Source organism: Coptis chinensis, chromosome 7 (assembly GCF_015680905.1).
Source record: "Coptis chinensis isolate HL-2020 chromosome 7, ASM1568090v1, whole genome shotgun sequence".
Lineage (NCBI taxonomy): Eukaryota > Viridiplantae > Streptophyta > Magnoliopsida > Ranunculales > Ranunculaceae > Coptis > Coptis chinensis.
The window spans coordinates 52,781,792-52,795,344 of NC_141462.1; positions in this window are offsets into that span (position 1 = coordinate 52,781,792).

Here is a 13,553-nt window from a genome sequence, read left to right on the forward strand (position 1 = left end):
CGCGGGGGAGCGGCCAGTCAGGTGGTGGCTGGGTTGAATCGCAACCCGCTAGCAGATGACATATGGGCTTCAGAGGTTCCAAAGCGGTTTGCCCAGCCAAGGTTCGAGAGGTATGACTGCAAAGGGGATCCAGCGGACCACATTCATCATTTTCGGCAACAGATGCCACTTTGGTAGGAGGCTCGGTATGACGGTCTGCAATGTATGATTTTCCCAGCTAGTCTTAAAGGAGGGGGGTCGGATTGGTGTTACAGACTGCCAGCGGGGAGCATCAAGAATTTCCAGGAGTTGGAGCAGGCGTTCATAGATCACTTCATACATCAGAAAAAGCGGGTGGTGGACATCGCGGCTTTATTCAATGTGCGACAAAGATCCACAGAATTAGTTAGGGAGTTCCTGTGTCGGTTTAAGGCAGAGACACTGAAAGTTGAAAATCTAGATGAGAGGACAGCGGTGATAGCCTTTGAGAGAGGCTTGTGACCGGGGACAGGAGTGCACCAATCCGTGGCCAGGAATGAGATCCCGACATTACATGAACTGTATCCACGAGTGGAAAAGTATATAAGATATGAAGATTCTATGCAGAAGGATTCCAAGAGGACGGGGAAGGCCGTGTTGTCTTTGGAGAAGGATCGAGAACGCCAGAAAGTGGGGACGTCGGAAAAAGAAAGTGGGAGATATCGCGGGTACGGAGCGTGAACAGAGGGAAGCCGAGAAGGAATCCAAAGAGAGTACAGGGAGAGGAAGCCATACCGTGAGATAGAACAGACTCCACTGAACAAACCAGTTAATGAGATCTTGCCCTTAATAAAGAATCTGCCGGGGTATGAGGGACCGCGAACCATGCCAATGGAGATACCGAAGAAGCCCTTCTGTGCTTATCATCAAATAAGGAATCATGAGACGAATGACTATTACGCTCTAAAATGGTTGGTTCAGAGAATGGTGGAAAAAGAGAGGATGGGAGAATTTGTGAGAGACGGTCGGAATGAGGAGCGCATGCCGCCGCAGGGAAGGATACTGGGAACCATCAACGTGATTTACAACGGGGAGGTTATGAGTTATAACGCTCATAGAGACAAGATACGGCGGACCGCAAGCATCCAGCAGATTAATGAGAGAACGAATAGGCCTCGGTAGCGACAAAAAAAGGCAGAATCGTGTTTAGCAACGCGGACCTACGAGCAGTGGACTCACCACATGAAGACGCATTGGTCATTACAGTGGCAATGGGGAATTACATGGTGAGAAGGGTGTTGATTGATTGTGGGAGTGCGGTAGATCTGTTGTTCAGAGGTGCCTTGGAGGAAATGGGTGTTGATCCTAAGTAGCTGCGTCCTTCGCGAACTAATTTGTATGGATTTAATGGAAGTATGATAGTGCCCATGGGGGAACTCTTACTGCCCGTGACGACTGGGCCGGTGACAGTGTACACCCGTTTCATGGTGGTGGATTCGGCTTCACAATACAATGCAATCTTGGGAAGACGGTGGATTCACGAGATGAAGGCGACCCATCAACGTATTATCAGGTAATACAATTCCCCACCCCTACTGGCGTGTATGAGGTCTACGGTGATCAGGTTATGGTAAAAAACAGTCATCGGGGAACCGTGAAGCGGTTGATCGGCGGATCAGAAGGAGAGGCTTCCAATCCTAGGAAGAGGCTGGCATAGCAATTACAGTGCACCTCGGGGGAGGGGAAGGGTGAGACAGCGGTGGATCCAAAGACGCTCGACGAGATAGAGTGGTGAATATTGGGATAGGGGAAGTGGAGAAGTTCACATCGATAGGGTCTAGTTTGCCCGAGGAGTAGAGGGGTAAGTTGATACAGTTCTTGTCAAATAATAGAGATGTCTTCGCTTGGACAATAGAGGATGTTACTGGGTTAGACCCCGAGTTTGCATGTCATCACTTGCATATGAAAGAGAATACAAAACCCGTGAGGCAAAAGATGCGCAGTATTAGGCTAAAATATGTTGAAGGGATCCGGGAAGAGGTCTCAAGATTAAAAGGGGTGGGAATAATCCGAGAGGTAGAGTTCACAGACTGGTTATCTAGTATAGTCGTGATACCAAAAAAGAATGGGAAAGTGTGTATGTGCGTAGACTTTACTGATGTAAATCAAGAGTGTCCAAAGGATAGCTATCCCATGCCGCGAGTAGATGAGTTGGTGGACAGGACGGCTGGGTTCAAGATTTTTTCCTTCATGGATGTGTCGATGGGGTATAATTAGGTTGCGATGTATGGGCCCGATCAGGAGAAGACCTCATTTGTGGTGGAGGGCGGTACTTACTGCTATACGAGGATGCCGTTTGGTTTGAAAAATGCAGGGGCAACATTCCAGCGGATGAGTGAGAAATTGTTCGAAAGCAAGATTCGGAAGGGAATTGAGATTTATATAGACGACATGGTGGAGAAAACTATGTCAGAAGAGGAACATATCGAGGGGTTGCGAGAAACCTTTGGGACACTACGTAAATACAACTTGAAATTGAACCCTGAGAAGTGTACTTTCCGGGTGACTACAGGAAAGTTTTTGGGGTATATCGTTACTCATAGGGGAATCGAGGCTAACCCCGAGCAGATAAGGTCCCTGGTAGAGATGCCATCTCCGCAGAATGTGAAGAAAGTACAACGGTTAGCAGGAAAGGTTGCTGGTCTGAATAGATTCATTTCCAAGTCGTCTGATAAGTGCAGACCGCTGTACCGACTGTTGAGGAGCACACCGGATTTTGTATGGACCACGGAGTGTGAGGAGGCATTCCAAGAATTGAAAAAATATTTGGGCAAAGCGCCTTTGCTGTCACGGCCCGAGACCGGGGAGAAGTTGTATTTGTACTTGGGGGCCACGAAGTATGCAGTCAGCTCGGTTCTAGTTCGGGTGGTCGACAAGGTGTAGAAGTCAGTATATTTTCAGAGTAAGACTTTGTTAGATGCAGAGATGCAGTATAGTATAATCAAGAGGTATGCCTTGGCATTAGTATTTTAAACCTTGAAGCTAAAACCCTACTTTGAAGCACATGTGGTGGTGGTGGTAACGAATTTGCGTCTGAGGCAAGCACTGAGAATGGAAAAATCTGGTAGAATGTTGAAGTGGGCAATGATGCTGAGTTCCTATGAGATACAATATCAGATAAGAACCGCGGAGAAGGCGCAGGCGGTGGCTGAGTTTCTGGTAGAGTTCCCTGCAGAGGATCCCACGTGGGGAGAGGAAATGATTATGGAACCGGAGCGGGAGAGTGAGCCAGACCTTCTAGACCCGTGGGATAAGAGGAATAGGTGGAGGGTATTTGCAGATGGATCGGCTACCGATGTATGCAGCGGTATAAGAGTCGTGTTGGTTACACCTGATAATAGCAGAATAGAGCAAACCATGAAACTTCGGGTTCCAAGCCCAAAGAATGAGGCGAGTCTGAGTACGGAGCGGTGATCGCCGGATTGAGAATGGCCGAAGATTTGGGAGTGAAGGAGCTGACAGTTTATTATGATTCAAACATAGTGATATGTAGCAGCTGTAATTCCCGGGTCGGAGGAGAGAATAATACATGTGGGAAGGCTGGAGAAATCGAGCACCGAGGAGATGGAGATTTGCCAGGTCGCGAAAGAGAATGAGGGTTGGATGGAGCCTATTAAGGACTTTTTGGCAGGAAAGGAAGTCACAGATAAAAGGGAAAGAAGGAGATGGGAGCAGACATCTCGGAGATACGTCCTACTGGAAGGAGAGTTATATCGGAAAAACTTCAGTGGACCACTTCTAAAATGTTTGGGTCCACGACTATCCCAGGAGGTGTTGGTAGAATTACACGAGGGAGATTGCGGGAGCCATTCGGCGGGGAGAACAATGGCACATCGGCTACTGACACAGGGGTATTTCTGGCCCCACATGAAGAGGGATGTCGTGGAATTTGCTAAGAGGTGTGACAAATGTCAGAGATTTGCACAGTTGATATTCGCCCCTGCTGAACCCCTTCACAATGTCTCAAGTCTGTGGCCTTTTGCTATGTGGGCAATGGATATAGTGGGACCGTTGCCCATGGCCAGTGGTAAAAGGAGGTTCATGCTCGCCGCCACGGATTATTTCACAAAATGGATTGAAGTCGTACCCCTGCACCAGGTGAAGGAAGCGCAAGTCATCAAGTTTTTATGGGAGAATATTATCTGCAGGTTTGGGTTGCCGTACGCCATCATAGCAGACAATGGAACTCAGTTTATGGGAGCAAAGGTGGTCAGGTTCTTACAAACCTACAAAGTAAGACAGGGGTTCTCAACCCCTTACAACCCCGAGGGCAACGGACAGGCAGAGTCCTTCAACAAGACCATCATGAACAACCTAAAGAGGAAGTTGGAGGATAAGAAGGGGGCGTGGGCCGACGAGCTTAGTCATGTATTATGGGCCTACCGGACCACACCTCGGTCATCCACACAAGAGACCCCATTTTCATTGGCTTATGAGGTGGAGGTCGTGATCCCGTCGGAGATGGTGGAAGCTACAATGCGAACAAAGGTCGTGGAGGAGGGTTCAAACTGGAGAATCTTAGCAGCAGATCTGAATCTAGCAGAGGAAAGAAGAGACATTACCCGTATAAGGCTGGAGGAGTATCACCGGAGGTTGCAAAAATAGTACAACAGGAGGGTCAAGCCAAGGCAGTTCCACGTAGGCGACCTGGTGCTCCGCCAAGTGACACCTAGCACCAGGAAAGAGAAAGATGGAAAGCTGGGTCCAAACTGGGAGGGACCTTACACGGTGGTGGATATTGGAGGGGAGGGCACCTACAGGTTGCGGACACAGGAAGGCAAACTGATAGAAAAGCCGTGGAATGTGAGAATGTTAAAAAAAAATCACACTTGAATGTAATGGAAATCTATTGACTGAATTTGGCACTGTATATAAATATATAATGCAACAACACTTTTGAGAAGAAATCATCGTTTATAGAGGTAGGAGTCCAAAAGAACTACGAGACATGAAGTGCCAACGAGACCGCTGAGGGTCCCTAATGGTTTTTCGAAAACTATGAAACTCGCGGAGTGGGAAAAAGGCGCAAACAGTACGTGGGGCATGGAGCCCAAGGATGGAGAGAGACAGCGGAGGGAATGAGCCCTTAGCTGATACGAGGCTAGAGATGAGCCCGGGGAAAGATGAGTTGCCTCAAGGGACTTACTGAGATTACAGAACCACGGAGTGGGATGAGCCCTCTGCAGGATAGTGGTGCAAATCGCATATGGGACACGAAGTCCCAGTGCGGAGAGAGACAGTGGAGGGGAGGAGCCTTTCGCTGATAAAAGGATAGAGTCTACAGAGTGGGGTGAGCCCTTCGTGGAATTGGGGTACTAACACCACGTGAGGGCATGAGGCCCAAACATAGAGAGAGATAGAGGGGAGTTGGAGTCATTTGCAGATGTACTCAACCATCATAAAAACAACGAGAGGAACGAGCGCATCACTAATGCAAGAAAATAGTCGAGGAGCACGGAGGCTGGCTTAAAGTTGGTGGAGTAGCCAAACATCGAGAAAAAGACAGAGCAAGAGTTACATCGGAGTAAGGTCAAGAAACCAAACCACAAGGGAAGAGATGATAAATATGCCAAGCAAAATCAAACATCACACATGAAAGAGATTAATATTCAAACATAAACACAACAATTGTACTGCCATCAGTGGCTTAGATGGGATAAAATGACTTATTACAAAAGGTGCGGAAGACATAGAGTATTTTTAACGCTTCTCGGAGGGAGAGTCAGCGGCAGGTAGGACATCAAAAGCTTCTTCAGAAGGTGATAACTATAAAATGAGTAGTCTACCTACGAAATGAACTATGAATTCACAACGTAAGTAAACTAGAACTATTCTTTTACGAGTCGATTATCAAAGCTTCTACTCTCAATGCTAATTGCACTAAATGGAGTAACGGTTCGCTCCACTCCTAGTTCCCTAGCATGGATTGTTTTCTAAGTCTAACTAGTCGCTTTAAGTCAATGAGAGCTTTACTTAAATATTATACTACGATACTTAATTAAGATGATTACTAGAAATTAACTACAAATGCTATGGAAATACTATTGTTTGACTCTAGATAAAGGAATTAGAGGGAATTGAATCCACCTCGAATCCAACTTAATGACCTAGTACAGATTGTGGTATCTCGATTCTTACGCTTTTCACGCGCAAGAATTCGAAGTCTAATCCCTAGTGTTCATGGCATTTCTACCAAGTACTAACTAGCATGTGAGGTCACCACCCATTCTCATGGCTAAAACACGACCTTCTAGAGTGGAATAGATGCTAAAACGCTTCTATACTAAACAACTAAGTTTTCATCAAGGCTTCATCAACCCTCTAATGGAGGTTTAGCCTTGAATCATCAATCTAACATTTCCCATTGAATCTAAACTAAACATAATGTAAGAAATTTAGATTTACTTAATTTGAACAATAATGAATCTATCTTAATGGTCGGAATGAAATAGGAACAAGAATTGAAATTAGATCTATACTGAAATGACAAAATTCAAACTTGATAAAAATACTACTTTATTTATCTAATCAATCAAGAACAATGATTCAGAGATTTAATCTAAAACAAGAATTTAAATGGAACTAAAACTTAATTTAATTAATAAAACTAGATCTAGAATTCTATATCTTAATTTAGGTCTAACTAGCTACCATTAACAAAGAGCTAAGCTTTTGTTTTTATACATCCAGATCCAAAATTCGTGCATGGGCTTGGAGCCATAGTTTGGGCCAGAGAATCAGGCCCAAAACCCAATTCTTTCAGTCCAAAAAGGCCTCTTCAGCTGCAGTTGGCTTTCACAGACTTTTCGTCCACTTTTGCTCCTCTGATTGGGTCAAGGCTTAGACCATTGCAAAGCTCTTTCCGAGCCGGTCGTTTTGACATAAGGTAGGCCCAATTCCGAGGTCTGAGTCCAAAGATATGGCATTCGAAGTTCTCACGGCTTTTGCTCCTTTATCTCGCTTAATGTGGTACATTTCTCGCACATAATGGACTTTGAAGCCCTAAATGCATAAAAACACGTAATCAGATTAACTCTTACTTATTATTCACATAATTGGTCTAACAAGATGATTATTAAGGGTTAAAACTACAGTTTTGGGCTCTTATCAAACCACCCCCAAACAAAGATTTTGCTTGTCCTCAAGCAAAGATGAGAAATTAGAATAAGTGACCAAAAATGGAGTTCTAACTACTCTCGTTTTCACTGAGTGCGATTGCATTGACCATATATGCAACAAGGCCTTAAACCACTAGGAATTCCCTAGTGGACGAAGTTATAGCCTCGTGAGAGTTTTCCAAAGAAGGTACTCACAAACTTCATCTATACTACAACGACTAAGAAATAAAACTATTGTTTTCTCATTCATGTCTCAACTATCTATACGCCTCACTAGCAAATACATAAGAATAACCCAAATGTAACCCTAAGCTAATATATGCATAATAATCAATCATCTAAAAATAAACATATAACAATGAGTAATACTATGAAATGTAATAGCAGGTCCGTTTAAAAACTCGGAATAGCTGCCCTTAAGTAGGTCCTCACATAAATGTCAAGACAAAACCACTGATTTTTCCACTCAAGTTTCATACTCCAAAGCAGTAAGGGGCACACTTTTTACCTTACAATCTCAATGACAACAAGGAAGCCGGGTCGATCAAACACATCTGCCACTTACTATCCCACTAACCTATTCCTAATCGAGCTAGAGGTCTTTATTAGGTGTCATGGGATTAGGAGATGGTTTAAGAAGGAAGGAAATGGATATTCAAAAAGGACAAGTCCGAGATAATAGAGTCTTCATATTATGTAACTAGAGAAAACCTTGTTATTTACTTTTGCTTCTACACTTTGTTTCCATCCTTAGCCATATTTTTTTTTTTTTTTTTGGCTTTTGACTCCTTTTATTCTATTTTTTTTTTTTTTTTGGAGTTTTTATTTTATTTTTTTTTTTTTTTTTATTTTCTTTGGATGGAAACTTCTTTTCTTTATTTTCTCAAGCAATTAACTAACTTTTGTTTACACAGTTTTTTCTTCTTCTTTCTTCACTCATTCTATTCTCGGACTTATTCTAGATTGGGTAGGTTGATTTATTATATATATTTTTTTTATTTTGTTTTGTTTTTGTAAATGGGGTAAAGGAATTGTGGTTTATGGAAGGCTAAAGAAAGGCTCAGAGGGGCTTAATTAGCGGACAATAATTCATAGGTTTGAATTTCTCGCTATATCGATCCAAAGAGGGCCTAAATTTTCGCTTTTTAGGATATGGTTTAGTGATCAAGCAAGTGGACGGTGATTTCTCTATCCGATTTTACTTCTCCCTTTGTGTCATTTCTCAAATGTTTCACTCATATAAGGCTTTTAGGCTATATTCTCACAGATTTGTAGAATAAGTACTCTAGCCTAGATTTCAAAACTTATCACCAAACAATCATAGATACTCATGTAATATGTTTATAGATAGATGCAAAGATTATTACCTACATATTAACCTAAGTTCCTAACTATTATTCCGATGCAAAAGCTACGGAGACTTCTAGATTGTTAAGAGCATAGAGAAAGAAAACAATACCAATATTCCTAAGTGTATAGCATACTTTTTATTTTTATTTTTGAGTTTTTGAAATTTTAACTAGAAAACAAGTGTTTATATCCCTAACAGATGTCTTAATTACACGGTTTCTATGCCCCCCAAACAAGAAGCATGCTTTGTCCTCAAAGCATTTAAATAAAGAGGGTAGGAAAAATACCATTGAAACGCTGCGGAAATTCGAACATCCGCAAAACAAGGTTAAAACATACAAATATAGTAATAAAATATCGACGCAACTCTATAAAGAGTTCCACCCATTATGGGTTAATGTAATTAAATTGCTTGGGACATAAGCGCACACTAACTTAACTAAAACTTACCGCGACCCCAAAAGATCTACTCGCCATCCTCCTCTTCTATATGAGGTTCTTTTCGCGATCCCCGCCATGCCATAATAACTTGCCACGCTACGCCGTGTATCATCAACTAGTGCTAACCTCTTTAGTGTTATTTGGTCCGATGGGGTGTAAGGGGGCAACCAAATGTGGTTGCATTCTCGCCATCCCGCCAAGTCATGGCTCGAATGATCTTACCATTACCGCGATTGGTGGGTCTCATGATTTCGACCCTTTCCCAACTGCGGTATCGCGGTACGAATACGGGTAGGCAAGCGCCAAGATAAGGCGGCAAATTCAAGAGCAGGCATAAGAAGGTACTTATGCCTCAAGGAATGGGCCTCGCCTCGTAGTAAAGCAACTAAAACTCGGAATGTCATACCGACGACGCCCCTCACCTAAAGCAAGGAAAACGCCACCGAATATATTATTGGCGTATAAACCGCCGTTCTCTAGAATGTTCATCATGATGAACAACATGGTTGTGGCCTACATTCAGATGATAGGCTACTCGTATGATGTTATATTGGTCTTGGTCCATGATACTAAACACCCCCTCCCCCATAATACTCATGGAAATAGGCATATTCATATAGGTATGAAGTTATCCGGTCATATATCCCCACGCGGTGCATAGGGTCGTAATGGCAATCCCAAACCAAAGCTATCAAGTGTTTATTGAATTCCATAGTCGCATTCATCAATAGTAAGGGAAAATTTTGTTCTCCTTCTTGGGTACAAAAAAAAAATAATATTATTATAGAAGAATTCAGTTAGCTTAGGTGAAAAAGAATCACCATCACTCACCGTAAGATGCCGCCATCCTAATTGCACGATCCGCCGCTTTAACGATGCTCCATAGGTATAGGTTCCCATCAAGTCTTCAAAAGACTGCTCAGAATCACTATAGGTGGTGTCATCTCAACACTACTTGTAGAATAGCTATAAAACCCTGGAAGAACCTCGAAAAATCGAAAAATTTTGTGATTATCGGAGAGGGCGCTGGCGCTGATAGAGCGAAGTCGCCTTTTTGGTTTTTGAAATTACAGTTTTTTAGCGCTGGTCGCTATTTACTACTTGTATGCGCTGGCGCTTCGCTGATTTTTTTCGATTTCAGTTTTGAGCTGGTCGCTTACTTTACTGGCGCTGGCTTCTAGGGATTTTTCGATTTACAATAATAGGGCGAAGTCGCGTCGCTTGGCGCTGGCGGGCGCACCAGAGGTGCGTAAAGTGAGTTTCTAAGAAAAACAAGAAAAAGGTTGGAGGAAAAGTGAAAGATGATTGTGGTGTGTAGTGTGGTTGTGAGTGTAGTATGATGGAAGTTTAAATAGGTTCGGGTTTCCAAAACGAATCGGCAAATTGCCAAATTGTTTTAAGGCAATTTCCGAAATAGAAAACTGCCAAAACCCAAACCGAAACTAACCATAGTTTTGATTTCCTAACAACCCCGTATCTAAACTCTCCTACATATCATGCTCCCACTATTTTCAACTTTTACTCCAAGACAACCTTACGAAAAGATGATCAAAATAAATTATATTAAAATAATATGAAATCCAAGCAATCTAAAACAAACAACTTAATATTTAAATCTAACTACTCAAATAAAATTCCACTAACTAAACAATAAAAACGATGAAATAACAGACACAACAACCGATGGTGAACACCTAGGGCGCAGGAAGAAGATGGTCCCCGAGATGGAGACTGGCTCAGGGGTGACGAATGGCTTGAGCTTATCCCGCCTCGCGGCGACGACGCCATGCCTCTCGACTCACCGAGATGCACTCATCCACGAAAGTGGCATGCGTCAGAGCATCTCTATCCCGAACAAGCGCCGGCTTCCATCTCGCCTTTGAGTACGCATACCGGGCTTGGTGATTCTTGTGGATAACCTCCAAGTCGACAAGATATCTTCCCCGACCCTTTCGAAAGCATTTCAACTCGCCCCCGAAGGTTCGCTTTGCTTATTTCAAGGCATAATTTGTCTATGTCTAATATCTTCACAGATACGATAACCGCATCGCAAAACCAGTTTGCGATTATCATTCGCTCTAAATTAGAAGTATGACTATCAAAATTATCCTCAACCAACCATGTCATATCTTCCCTACATTATCCGACTCAACTTCCTTCTCTCGCAGACAACGCCAAGTCTTTTGATGCATTCCTTATAAATACTTGCATTAGAAGGCAATTTGATCTTAATAGGAGCAGATCTAGCTTAATGGCTCTAAATGAGAGCATAATCTTAGTGATCAATACGGGAAGAGGCCGTGCTCTTTCCCACTCCTCTAATCACATTCAAAATTAAATCAAGGATGCAGAAATTATACTCCTTCGCTTGCAAATTCCAGAGAACGCGCGCATTAATCGAGTCCGATGTCGCCGACTTTGTCTTTCCCGAGGACGTTTTACCAATCCACCGAAGCTACCACCCAGTTGATTGGTTCTCGTGGTCGCCCCGCTTAACGAATGAGATATCGTATTGTATTCACCCTCTATGACCGTGATTCTTTCATCAAAACAGAACCGCAGATAATCGGGTTCCCGAATGGTCGTGATCTAGGTTGGTTACAGCGGATTCCTAATAGCTCACCAACAACCGCCTCGTGAAATTCCCTCCGCTCCTCGCTATCCTAATGAAAATCCTATTTCCTCCACTTCTCGCTTTATTAAAAACTGTTTCTACCAAATCATAGTGATAGAAATCCTCTCCGTCGAATACCACAGTCCGCTCCAATTTCTCTTAAACATCTCCGCCATAAAATGGCTGAAACCGTCGGGCGCAAACGCTGCTTTTCCGCGTAATTCTACGTCAGAATACCATTGAAGTTTGAACCGATTTGGGGTTTGTAGATGGTGGTGGATTCGAAGTTTGATGAAAACTAACCAAACCAACAGTGGTGGTTATGGTAGGTTCGGGCGCAGGTTCAAAACTTGAATTGGGGGGGTTTTTCTTGGTGGAAACGGTTGGATTGTGGAAGATTGGTGTTTCACAATGGGCGGGTGGTCTTCTTATTATGATGTATTCTATTTTTATTATATATTTTTTTTTTATTTTGGTTGATAGGGTTTGATTTTAATTTGTGTCAAGCGGCTGGAGAAGATGAAGGTCGCGATTTGTTTTGGAAAGGCCATGGCCATTGTTGGTGAGCGAAGTCAGCCCAAGCCCACTTGTGATTTTTCGACTTTCGTCGATTTTAAGCGCAAATTTCAAACTAGATTTCCGCTTCGCTATCGGTCCGATTCTTTTCGAATGAGATATGGAAATGATCAGAGAGAATTTCCAATCCAATGATCCATAAACTACTCTATTCCGACCGGGGTGACTAATAAGATAGTGGAAAACGCCTCGAGTGCGCGGCATGACGAAGTTATGCTTAACTAATGAACACTAAATTAGATGACGCCAACCCCAATGAACTATACTAATGGACCTAAACAACACAACTAGAAAGTTCGAGCAATCCGATGGAAAGATCGATTTCCTGACCCCCCAAACAAATTTTAAACACAAAATTTGTTTACAACGCTGGTCGCTTTAAAGTCGATTCCCAAGACTTGTTGGATTGCTATGTCTATGATTTTAAGAATTTTAATTTATTTTATTTGTTTATTATGAGAAACACGAAAAACAATAAATACATAATTCACTCCATAGAGGAACATGACTCAAAAATCGAAAAAACATGCGAAAGTGGAAAACGGAATTATGTGAACTGTGGACTTAGATCCGTACTTTACAGCCACACACTCCATGGGAGGGCCCGTTACCCTGAATGGTGTACTTATCAAGATATGGAAATGAAAGTAAGTACACCAAATGACAAGGTCACCCCTCATAGACAGTGGTCCCTGTAAAAGGACTTCCTCCACATCGTGGGACAAAAGTTCGTGGAAAATGTTTTAACCGCTAACCATTAACTTGAAAGGTACCGTTGTCCTTGGATTTACCAAGGTAATTGCCCCGTAAGTGGGTGACTTCAAGAACTTAAAAGGACCGCACTAACGGGTTTTTAGTTTCCCGAAAATATGTAGACGGAGTTGTAAAGCAAAACCTTTGTCCGACCACAAACTCTTTACGCAAGATATGCTTATCATGAACACGCTTCATGTTGGCTTTATAATCCTTCATGAGATCGTAAGAATCGCCACGGATTTCTTCAAGCTCATTTAATTGTAACTTCATGCGCTTGACGCCCATCAATATTGAAGTTAAGGCTTTTATAGCCCACGAGCACGGTGCTCTAATTCAATCCGCAAATGACATGGTTTCCCAAATACAAGTCTAAAGGGAGACATACCTATAGGAGTTTTGAAAGCAGCTCTATATGCCCATAAGGCATCCGATAGACGCTTCGACCAAATTTTCCTATCGTGGTTTATCGTTGTTTCTAAAATCTTTTGATTTCCTATTAGAAACTTCTACTTGTCCGCTAGTTTGTGGATGATAAGGAGTTGCTATTTTGTGTGTAACTCCGCACTTTTAACTAGGGATGCAACAACTCAAGGTAAAATGTGTTCCACCATCACTAATGATGGCTTTAGGAATGCCAAACCCATTTAAAATATATTCTTTAATAAAAATACAACGGTCTT